This window comes from Salvelinus fontinalis, chromosome 4, assembly GCF_029448725.1.
Source record: "Salvelinus fontinalis isolate EN_2023a chromosome 4, ASM2944872v1, whole genome shotgun sequence".
NCBI lineage: Eukaryota > Metazoa > Chordata > Actinopteri > Salmoniformes > Salmonidae > Salvelinus > Salvelinus fontinalis.
In genome coordinates this window covers 76774784-76787589 of record NC_074668.1, presented here as the reverse complement: position 1 = coordinate 76787589, position 12806 = coordinate 76774784, and the positions used below count along the sequence as shown (strand labels likewise).

Genomic DNA, 12806 nt, shown 5'->3' with positions numbered 1-12806 from the left:
GTCATCCACGTCTGTTATCCACACAGGCACTTTAACCTACACAAATCCACAATAAAAAGCTGATCCTCTCAACTCTATTGTCCCTTGGATCCTGTAACACAGGCGCATAACCACACCTTGCTGTCACTCACATTCTTGTCTTTTCCATGCATGCAGCAGGTGCTGTTGGAGATTTGCTCGTGTTTGTTTTTAATTACAGTTTTTAGTTATTGTACCTTCTTACATTAAAAACGGTGGGGAGTGTATTTATTCTCAGATTTCTGTCTGCCTCAGTGCATCTGGTAATAATGAGAAATTGAACAGAATCATGGTTCATTTGAAAGTGGAGTTAAACACAGACATCAATGTAATATATGCCATTTCCCATCTCACAAAACAAGGTGAAAATAATATTTCAAACCTAATAAGAATGCTCTGTCATTCATCACAGAAAATATTTGCAGTCAGTCTACCTAGCCCGCTCTAAAATGAGACTTGTGAATCGCAGTATGAATAATGGGATACTTTCCCTATGTACTCAGTGTATAATTTGGATGAACACAATTTGAGTTCATTCACTGACCACTTAAATTGAATAATGCATGCTTGATATGGCAGTCTGCAAGGAGCAACTAGGCATGACTCCAAATGAGGGAAAGACAGTGGCAGCATTCATTATGTTCAAACTTTGGGAGAGGAGAACCGGGGCAAAGAGGAGCAGAAGAATACTATCTGCTTGACTAATGCCAATAATGGCAAGGTACAATATCAATATGTGGTGCTGTATGATGGATACCAGAGGAGAGAGCATGATCATTTCTTTAACAAACCCATCTATCCACTGTAACTAGGCTATTGGTATTATGTCACCTCTAAAATGTGCTGATGAAACCTATAGGTTATTGCAATCCACTGTTTGATTCCTATGAGCAAAGGTAAGACCACAGAAATGTGTAGGAAAACGTTTCTTGCACAAAAGTAGGCTAGGACATAGGCTTACTGTACAAAAACAATTGTATCAACAATATATATATATATATATATTGTCACCTGTGGAGACGGTCATCACTAGTTAACACAGCCACAAAGTCCTGAACCCCCCTATTTCTACAATGTATATTCTTTAAACCTAACCCTAACCTTAACCATATTGCTAACCTTATGCCTAACCCTAACCTTAAATTAAGACCAAAAAGCAAATTTTGGTTTTCTTGAATTTTTACGATATTGCCAATTTTGACTTTGTGGCTAAGGTATCTAGTGGAAACCGTATAAGACAGTGAGACAATAAACAAATCAAGCAAATATATGCTAATGAAGCTGTTATAGTTCAATAAAAACGAATTAGGCTCAATGTATCAATGTAGCCTATCAATATGATGTGTAACGAGGTTCTGTATAGACAAAAAAAATCCATGTACAAGAACACAAAAACTTAACTGGCTAAATACAGGTGAGATGTCAACCCAGCCTACTATTCGATTGAAGACAGTTGGCCTAGTTATGTTTTATAACGTAACTCACATGACAAAAATAGTATCTAGATACGTATGGGAATAGATTTACCTTAGCGAAAGCACCTGATATCATAAAGCTGACAAGACAGGGCGGAAAGTGTGGGCTCGTGTACTGATTCTCCTCACTCGTAGATCAGCCAAGTCCTATCTTCAGCACCACGGAAAAGGCGTCCGCCTATTTCTTAAATAATAGGCTTTTCCGACTAAACAAACCCGAGACAAATGTTAGCCTACTGTCTCTACAAGTTAGATGTCTCGTGGTCGAGTCCTGGTTGCAATAGACCTGGTTTGAGCTTCGTCGAGTAGAACTAATGTGAAAAGATGAAGCGATGGACGTTTCGCCAATCAGACAGCAGCAGTATTGCGCTCCATTCTTGTGTCTTACGCTTGAGTTTTGCATCCCGGGAAGTCTCCAAGGAGAGGTACCTCTTCTTTCTTCCAGGCAACCGCTGCAATAATAGTAATGTCGTTGAAAAACTGACGAATAAACAACATTACATCTTGTATTTTCAATGCAAAATATTTTTTCATCTTTTGGATTTGAAGCGAGACAAAATATGAAAGTAACTACAGTAGCATACAGTCACCGAACCAGCCCTTATTATAGAATAAACTCACTAACTGGGAGCGGTTGTTTCCAGTTTACCTGAACATGAGTCGATGCCTCCAATGCCAGGGAATCACTGTATAGAATCCAATTTTATCTGTCTAGCGCGAAGCCGCTATAACTGTCAGGTGTCCGCTCATGCTCTTAACCGCAGGTCTCGTGCGAAGTGAAATAATGCCGGGTACCACGCGACAGAGACAGGTGCGACAGAATAGTTAGGAAGTAAAACAATTGTTTTAATATGGTGCTTGCACTGTATGTTTAGGACTACGCACTGTAATCGCTTTTTAAATTACAATGTATATTTAATTAGAGCGAAAAACCCAAGTTATATGCTATGTTTCCTGAATTGAGACATTTTTCCATTCCCAAGGAAATGTGACAATCTACATAATTGTAGAAGGGAAATCAGTCTGGAATGGATAGAGACATGCCGCACTCTACTGTAGCGTAACTCACATATAGTTCAATAGAGAAAGTGGTAATACAAGCCATAAGGGAAGTTGTATGGTTCTGAATGGAGACTTTGGCCCCACACCAAAAAGTGTATCAGCCCAGCCAGCTTTGCTGAAAATGTGATTATGTTGTCTCTAGGTGTCCATCATAGCCCTCATCCCAGATAGGCACAATACAAATGGTTTCAGCTATCAGGGGGAGAGATGAGCTGACGTTTATTGATACATTGCCCTCCATGAATGATGTGATGTGAGAAGGGCACACTCAGGACAATAACATTATCTCTTATTATGTCCTATGCATCAATGGACGGCTTCCTGCCTGCTCATCTCATCTGCAAGGTAGTATGTGTGTGTGTGTGTGTGTGTGTGTGTGTGTGTGTGTGTGTGTGTGTGTGTGTGTGTGTGTGTGTGTGTGTGTGTGTGTGTGTGTGTGTGTGTGTGTGTGTGTGTGTGTGTGTGTGTGTGTGTGTGTGTGTGTGTGTGTGTGAGAGAGAGAGAGAGAGAGAGAGAGAGAAAGAGGATACTTTTTAAAGAAATATTACAAATGCTGTATGACACGGAATGCATAGACTGTATATACTGTACAGTAACCTTGCTTTACCTTAACTCATGCATATACAATAACTTACTCTGTATTCAGCAGCATGCTTGGGATGGATTCAAGACTCAAGAGCCCCCATGTATGGTCCTGACAGTGGGGTGTGATCAAAGTGGAGGCCTTCATCTGTAACCTCCACCATGGAGCCCATGTAGAACAACTGAGTACCCACATCCATATCCACACATGCAGTCAGAGCCGGCACTAGCCCTTTGGGTGCCCTAAGCTAAATTTTGTTGCCCCCCCCCCCCCCCCCCCCCCAGTTGCCTTTCCCTATCTTGGGCCATCCACAATAGACAGTCCAGCTCACCCTCTATTTAGAAAGTGCACATGGCATGGCCCATGAGCTAGGAGAGCTAGTAGAACTTGCACAGTACTGTATGCAGAGCATGCTCTCCGTTCTCAAACCAAAGACATTTGTACCTTCATTCTCTCAAAGGAACACACTGACAGAGAAAAAAAGGTTTAATCAAAAAATGGAAAGGAAAGCCTTGCAGGGTGAAAATCAAAAGCCACTGGATCTACATAATTCATTTCCAGGCTACTTCATGAAGCTCGGCTGGCAGAAGGAGGTTTTCTACCTGTTTTTAGTGCAGCTTCCAGAATGTAAACAATCCTGATAGTGTAGGCACTAGCTAAAGGGGGAAACCATCCTTATTAATAAGACCTTCACAGGCAGTATGGTTTGCAGTGTTGCCTGCCAAAAGAAACAGGCACCTGATTAATCATTAATCCGCACACTAGAGAAACATTTAAATATTCTGTTTTTTCACAGCAAAGTATCACAATATCTGTCAACTAGTATAGCTAAATACATCTAGTATGACTATTGTGTGTCATTGAATCAGATGAAATCCAATCAAAATTATTTTCCTTGACTGAGCCAGGAAGTGAGAATGAGTAAAATAAACACCACTTTATAATTTCATTGTTCATGTATCCAGTACGTTGTCTAACGGAAAACTATATCAAGGCTGAATCTCAGGGTGTGGTAGAAACCATAGAGATTGTCAATAGAGCTGAGATCTTCATCCTTACAAGAGCAGCACACCCCCCTCTGCTGGTTCAAGACAGCAAGCAAACTCACACAGCTTTGTTGGCAGATTCCACAGTTTATTATGCCCAAGAAATGTGATCCAAAGCCATTGTTTTGGCCAAACTAACAGTCTACTCTAAACCATGCCATCTAGTCCACTGTACCACAAGCACATTTCAGTGTGTGTGTGTGTGTGTGTGTGTGTGTGTGTGTGTGTGTGTGTGTGTGTGTGTGTGTGTGTGTGTGTGTGTGTGTGTGTGTGTGTGTGTGTGTGTGTGTGTGTGTGTGTGTGTGTGTGTGTGTGTGTGTGTGTGTGATCACAAAGGAGACTACGAATCGCTTACTGGGGATATCAGCAGCACATCAGCACACTAATGATAATACCTATAATGGCCCTTTTTCACAATCAATGAGTCAGATTAGAGAAATACATTTATGAGCAGATCTGATCTGTGTTCTACATTTTCAAACAGACAAGAAGCTTCTCTCAATATCTTATCTCGAAGTCCATAGGATCATTGCACAACACCTCAGTGGAGAGTCCTTGTCTGCTATAGCGCGTGTTAATGAACATGCAGTCTGCTGGTCAACTTGATTCTGATGGATGCTGGCATTTACTGTAGGAGCCTTGACACAATCCCCTGACCAAGAGACAGATAAGACCTTTATGGTGCGTTTATCAATACGCTCCTCTCTGCTCATCACTCCTCCTACTGAGGCGTCTGGTATCAGTCAAAATCAATACTGTTAGGTCTAGGAGGAGGTGGGGGGGGGGGGGGGGGGGTTTTTAAATGATGACTGCCACTGCCAATACAATACAGTTACAATAACATGGCTGCAAATATTATACATTTTCCTTGCCTTGAACATATTAAGTGTTCAAATAGTTGTTGTAATTTGAGAAGAGATACTGACTGCAGCAGGTCAGGGGTTGTGGTTTGGTCATAGTGTACTCTACTATACTATATATTGTACTTTACTCTACTGGACTCTACTGTGTACTGTACTGTACTCTATGTCTATGTGTAACGGATGTGAAATGGCTAGCTAGTTAGCGGTGGTGCGCGCTAATAGCGTTTCAATTGGTTACGTCACTCGCTTTGAGACCTTGAAGTAGTGGTTCCCCTTGCTCTGCAAGGGCCGCGTCTTTTGTGGAGCGATGGGTAACGATGCTTCGTGGGTGACTGTTGTTGATGTGTGCAGAGGGTCCCTGATTCGCGCCCGGGTCGGGGCGAGGGGACGGACTAAAGTTAAACTGTTACATATGCGGTGACACAAATGTGACATTGTAGTGACGACAAAAACAAGTATCCCTCAGAGATTGTCCACATGAAACTACTGTACATAAAACGTATTAACCTATGAAACTTATTTTTAAATAATGACTGCCACTATACTCTACTGTACTCTACCGTATACTGTACTGTACTGTACTGTACTGTACTGTACTGTACTGTACTGTACTGTACTGTACTCTACTGCACTGTACTGTAGTACTCTACTGTACTGTACTGTAGTCTACTTTACTCTACTATACTTTACTGTACTCTCCTGTATATTGTACTATACTCTACTGTACTCTACTGTATACTGTACTGTACTGTACTCTACTGTAGCTTATACTGTACTGTACTGTACTGTACTGTACTGTACTGTACTGTACTTTACTCTACACTACTGTAGCTTATACTGTACTGTACTGTACTGTACTCTACTGTACTGTACTTTCCTCTACTGTACTCTACTCTACTTTACTCTACTGTACTCTACTGTACTCTACTGTACTCTATGTCTACGCGGTGACACAAATGTGACATTGTAGTGAAGACATAACCTCTGAAAAAAAATAGTATCCCTCAGAGATTGTCCACATGAAACTACTTTACATAAAAACATATTTTCAGAGGATTCAAGCTGTGGTTTCACTTATCAAGCCAGAGTTAACCTGTTGACCAATCATTGTACAAGTTCAGTATGGATCTATTCTAATGAATGATTAATTAATCTGTGACATAACCTCTGGCCCTGGCTCAGGGTCTAATATCACCTTACATAATCCTGCTCTAACTTATTACTGACTCAGCTACGGCATAACTCTTAGCTGTAAATTACCTCCGCTGGCACAGCCGTCCTCCAATTGATTATGATAAATTGGGATGAGCAACAGTTTAATGAATAACATGGGCAAGAGTAAATCCAACATTTTACATCTGAGCGGTCTGACACACTATATAATTCTGGGCTATTGACATCTACACCAGACACATTAGAAATAGGGGTGTTTGCATCTTCAATGTCACCTGGGGTCACAGCCCTCAGCCTGCTGCACTGAGTGGTTTGTATCTGTAACAACGTCACAGCTCAGGGCGGTAAAATTAGAATTATGGGTAAGTGTATCCTGTGGAGCTGAAGCACCCTGGAAATAGGCCTACAGGAGATGATTCAAACCTAAATATGTAGCTAGCTACAGTATAGTGCTTCAAGGCCTTGTTTTTCATACAGAATATTTTGAATCATTTAGTTAATTATCAAAACTGTTTAATCTGCTCAGTTCTTTAATGATATACAGGAATTCTGAATCGCCATCATGTTGCTGCAAATTCGAATGACCTACCCTTACGCCAAATCCTGACTCTGTCATCAGCATGACGCAACAGGAAGTGGGATTCCACTCTTCAATTGTCCAGTGTTTGTGATCGCGTGCCCACTGAAACTGCTTCTTCTTGTTTTTAGCTGATAAGAGTGGAACCCGGTGTGGTCGTCAGCTGCAATTACCCATCTGTGACAAGAACTGACGAGTTGTGCCTTCTGAGATGCCGTTCTGCACACAACTGTTGTACTGCGCTTTTATTTGTCTCTTTGTGGCCCGCCTGTAAGCTTTCACGATTCTTGCCATTTTCCTTCGACCTCTCTCATCAACTTAATTTTTGTTCGCTCACATGACTACCACTGACTGGATGTTTTTTGTTTGTTGCACCATTCTCGATAAACCCTAGACCACACCGGCCTCCTGGGTATGAAAAGCTGAGGTACTAGAGCGGCACTCAAAGTTGCTCAGGTCCCTCGTTTTGCCCCTTCTAAGGTTCAATCGAACAGTAACTGAATGCCTCGATGCCTGTCTGCCTGCTTTATATAGCAAGCCACGGCCACTGCTGACTGGCCACTGAGTGTATATTTAAGCAATAAGGCACGAGGGAGTGTGGTATATGGCCAATATACCACGGCTAAGGGCTGTATCCAGACACCCCGCATTGCGTTGTGCCTAAGAACAGCCCTTAGCTGTGGTATATTGGCCATATACCACAAACCCCTAAGGTGCCTTATTGCTATTATAAACTGGCTATCAATGTAATTAGAGCAGTAAAAAAAACAATGTTTTTGTCATACCCGTGGTATACGGTTTGATGTACCACGGCTGTCAATCAAGCAGCATTCAGGGCTCAAACCACCCAGTTTATAATAATGCAATTTGTGTGATATTGCTCCAATCTGTGAAGTACTGTAGATAGGGCCAACCACAACAACTGAATCTACTGATTTCTCTGTATTACAAGGCTTCTCCTGAACCATCCAAATATGCTGCTGCACTCTGATGAAGATGAATGTATCTGTGTAGCGGCTCATTTGAGATTTCCAGTGAGGGCACACCACACAGTGCTACTAGCGGTGCAGGAGTCAGGTCCTGATCAATAGATGTGGGGGCAGACATGGCAGAGCCGAGCAGAGTGTGGGCTAACCAATTCCCTGGCTGAGTGCTCCAGTGCTCTGCAGTCTGGAGAAGAGAGGCGATAGTGAGGGCTGAGGGCATGTGGAGGCTGGTGTAGAATTAGATACACCTGACTGACTCACAATATTGGGTGGACAACCTCTAGCTAGGGTATCATCACTAGCTGCTATGTCAGGGGAGTAGAAGGATGAATTCAATTAAGTTTAATTAACTGAACTTGATGTGATGGCGTTAGAGTGAAAATGTATATTTCCTGTGTCAACTAATATAATTGTTTTTGTTAGTCTTCTTGGGCTGGTTTCCCAGACCCAGAGTACACGTAGTCCTGGACTAAGATGTATTTTCAATTAAAAGTCTCCATTGAGAATGAATGTTAGTCCAGGACTAGTCTTATTCTTGGGAAGTCTGAGAAACCAAAATGTATTTATTGTTTTGTAGTGGCCTCTAAAAGAATGAAAAGTAGCAACAGTTGATGTGGCGATTGGTATCTGGTTCAGATAGTGCACCTTGCTTAGGAGTAGGCAGTCTGGTCTGCTTTAGATGGCTTAATTTGGCTCAGGAGGATTCATGTTTGTGTCAGGGCCATAGGATGATCTGTCTCTCCGGCTGAGAGGGAAAAGCATAAAGTGATGAGTTGTAACTTCACTTGTCCTCCAGCCATATATTTAGCTCCAATATCTGCCGGGGTCGGCAAGGTGCGAGGCAACCAATTTTCTATAGTTCTGGATCAGAACACACAGTGAAAATGAACATTAAATATTGATTTCAGGTTATATCACTTGCTGAAATACCCTTCGAGTTATGTATCTTTGGTCACTTCTACTTTAGTTGACTTCAGATACAAGTCAGAGTTGTTAAAAGTTAAGACACTACTTCTTAAGACTACTGTCATAGTATTGTACTTTTTGACTACAATGGGGGTCTGGTTGTACCATAACATTGGCCATTGATAGAAGTTAGGCCTATGCAGTCAGAAATAAACAGGGTGTTCGTTATTGCCGTTTCCTACAAAGTCTGGTGTTTGAAGTCAGGAAAGATAGTTTGATGAGAGATTCTTCCATTGAAGAGGTGGAATGGTGCAGTTCACTGCCTTCATCAGACCTAATGATGATGACTGTTAATACTAATACACAATTTCCACTGATGGTGGATTGAAATTAGTGGATTAAATCTTTAGGTTTTCAATCTATTTCCCATCTTATTTCATACACTGATGCACATCGTAATAATGTAACATTGTATAATTGCCTAAAATGAACCGTGGAGATTTTGATTCAAATCCTCCCAACAGAACATCAAACATCAAACTGTGAAGCACGCAGCAGTGTTTCCAATGATGTTAAAAATCCCTCAAGATCCAACCATAATTCATTATCTATGGCAGAAATAACTGCAAAAGTTAAGTAGGCATGTGTAGCAAATAGTTAATAACAGACTTCATACCACCAAACAACAACACACAATAGGGTCTCATCAAATGATGTGGAAATACCACAGTGAATGAGAAACAGCTGAAGGACTCTGGGTTGAGTGGAATTTTAAAATCCGAGTGTAGTTTAGGATTTTTAGCGGGACAGAGGATTATTATATATATATATATTTTTTAGCCAAAGACAAGGACTGTATTCTATTCATACATGATGGGGTGTACAGCCTACAACTGTAACTCTGCCTTGAAATACAGTATCAACACTTCAGAAATAAATCAATTCTAACTGAAATTGAATGTTTGAACGTCAGTATCAAAGGAGACCTGGAGACGTTTCAAAGGCAGCAGAGAGCCCCCCGTCTATCTGTAACTGCTAGTGGACTACTAGGCTAGGCCCATCTCTGGTGGGTGTGTATCTGTGTGGGGGCGGCTGGTGGAGCAACACGTGTTTGGTGCCAAAGGGAAGACTTTCATACCGCACTGCAGCAGCCACCGCCAGTGCTGCCTCTCCCTGCCTCTCCCTGCCTGCCTGCTACAGATCTGTGTGTTGCATCTGCAGAATATCACCTTATATCACATTCCCTCTGATCAGGGGAAACTAACCCCTGGGGAGGGATGGCGTGGGATTTAAAGGGGTGCACAGAGTTTACATAACAGAGCTTTTGAGAGTTTAGAAAGTGTTAATCAGTTTAACTGTGTTTGATTTGTTTTTGTAAGCCTAATATGTGGTATATAAATTCAATAGGGAAGAGTGGGGTAAGTTGAGCCATTTTGTAACGCTCGTCGTTAGGTGGAAGAGAGGAGGACCAAATCGCAGCGTGGTACGTTTCCATATTTATTGGAACACTTATTAAACACGAACAAAACAATAAACAGAAATGAAACCAACGACGATACAGACCTGAACATGTGAACCTAGTGAAAACAAAGAACGCAATGAACAGGAACAATCACCCACAAACAAACAGTGAACACAGCCTACCTAAATATGGTTCCCAATCAGAGACAACGTAAAACACCTGCCTCTGATTGAGAACCATATCAGGCCAATCAGACACACCTAAACCAATGAGACACTAAACATAGAATATACCCACCCAGCTCACGTCCTGACCAACTAAACAAAGGAAATAAGGTCAAGAACGTGACAGTACCCCCCCCCCCCCCAGGTGCGGACTCCGGCCGCAAAACCTGAACCTATAGGGGAGGGTCTGGGTGGGCATCTGTCCACGGTGGCGGCTCTGGCGCTGGACGTGGCCCCCACCCCACCATAGTTAATCCCCGCTTCCGTGGCCTCCTATTGACGACCCACCAACATAACCCCACTGTACTGATGGGCGCCTCCGGACAGAGGGGCAGCTCCAGACTGAGGGGCAGCTCCGGACTGAGGGGCAGCTCCGGACTGAGGGGCAGCTCCGGACTGAGGGGCAGCTCCGGACCGAGGGGCAGCTCCGGACCGAGGGGCAGCTCCGGACCGAGGGGCAGCTCCGGACCGAGGGGCAGCTCCGGACCGAGGGGCATCTCCGGACTGAGGAGCAATTCCGGCATCGCCGGCGTGACAGGCAGCTCTGGCAGCTGGGCGGCTCTCGCAGCTCCTGTCTGGCGAGTGGATCTGGCAGCTCCTGTCTGGCGGGCGGCTCTGGCAGCTCCTGACTGGCGGGCGGCTCTGGCAGCTCCTGACTGGCGGGCGGCTCTGGTAGCTCCTGACTGGCGGGCGGCTCTGGCAGCTCCTGACTGGCGGGCGGCTCTGGCGGCTCCTGACTGGCGGGCTGCTCTGGCGGCACCTGACTGACGGACGGCTCTAGCGGCTCCTGACTGACGGACGGCTCTGAAGGCTCAGGACAGACGGGCGGCTTTGAAGGCTCAGGACAGACGGGCAGCTCAGATGGCGCTGGGCAGGCGAACAGCGCAGGCGGCTCTGGGCAGACGGGTAGCTCAGTCGGCGCTGGGCAGACGGATAGCGCAGACGGCGCTGGGCAGACGGCAGACTCTGGCCGGCTGAGGTGCACAGTAGGCCTGATGCGTGGTGTCGGAACTGGTGGTACCGGGCTAAGGACACGCACCTCAAGGCTAGTGCGGGGAGCAGCAACAGGGCACACAGGGCTCTGGAGACGCACAGGAGGCTTGGTGCGTGATGCCGGAACTGGTGGTACCGGGCTGGAGACACGCACAACAGGGAGAGTGCGTGGAGGAGAAACAGGGCTCTGGAGACGCACAGGAAGCATGGTGCGTGGTGTTGGCACTGGTGGTACTGAGGAGGTGGCGCCGGATATGCCGGACCATGAAGGCGTACAGGAGCTCTTAAGCACCGAGCCTGCCCAAGCTTACCTGGTTTAATGCTCCCCGTAGCCAGGCCAGTGCGGCGAGGTGGAATAGCCCGCACTGGGCTGTGCTGGCGAACCGGGGACACCATGCGTAAGGCTGGTGCCATGTACACCGGCCCGAGGAGACGTACTGGAGACCAGATACGTTGAGCCGGCTTCATGGCACCTGGCTCGATGCCCACTCTAGCCCGGCCGATACGTGGAGCTGGAATGTACCGCACCGGGTTAAGCACACGTACAGGAGATACCGTGCGCTTTCCCGCATAACACGGTGTCTGCCCGTACTCTCGCTCTCCACGGTAAGCACGAGGAGTTGGCGCAGGTCTCCTACCTGATTTCGCCACACCCCCCTTTAGCCCCCCCCCCTCCCCCACCCCCAATAGATTTTTGGTGCTGCTTCTCAGGCTTCCGTGCTAGCCGCGTACCTTGATAACGTCTCTGTTCCTCCATTCTCCTGTATCCCTCCTCGCACTGTTCCATTGAATCCCAGGCAGGCTCCGGCACTCTCTCTGGATTGATCGACCAGTGCTCTATTTCCTCCCAGGTTTTATAGCCCTGCGATCGCTGTTGCTGCCTTTTACCACGCTGCTTGGTCCGGGTTTTGGTGGGTGATTCTGTAACGCTCGTCGTTAGGTGGAAGAGAGGAGGAACAAATCGCAGCGTGGTACGTTTCCATATTTATTGGAACACTTATTAAACACGAACAAAACAATAAACAGAAATGAAACCAACGACGCTACAGACCTGAACATGTGAACCTAGTGAAAACAAAGAACGCAATGAACAGGAACAATCACCCACAAACAAACAGTGAACACAGCCTACCTAAATATGATTCCCAATCAGAGACAACGTAAAACACCTGCCTCTGATTGAGAACCATATCAGGCCAATCAGACACACCAAACCAATGAGACACTAAACATAGAATATACCCACCCAGCTCACGTCCTGACCAACTAAACAAAGACTAAACAAAGGAAATAAGGTCAGGAACGTGACACATTTTTACATTCAGCATCCCTCCGTAATGGGAAATATAGTATTCTTTCTAACAAAGATATCTACATATATTTCAGGATGTTGTGTATCCCTGGAGATAATCAGAATTAATGTAAACATTACAGTTTT

General features: G+C 44.8%; 1 protein-coding gene across 1 annotated transcript in view; it reads right to left on the bottom strand.

Annotated features, from left to right (window-relative positions):
* LOC129854446 (carbohydrate sulfotransferase 8-like) overlaps window positions 1–2270 on the bottom strand; it is a 225004-nt gene extending 222734 nt beyond the window's left edge. The window contains exons 1-2 of the mRNA XM_055921492.1: window positions 2143–2270; window positions 1546–1945 (exon numbers count right to left, since the gene is read on the bottom strand). The gene's annotated coding sequence lies outside the window, so the exon portion shown is untranslated. The remainder of the gene's footprint in view (window positions 1–1545; window positions 1946–2142) is intronic.
* Between the last annotated feature and the right edge of the window lie 10536 nt (window positions 2271–12806).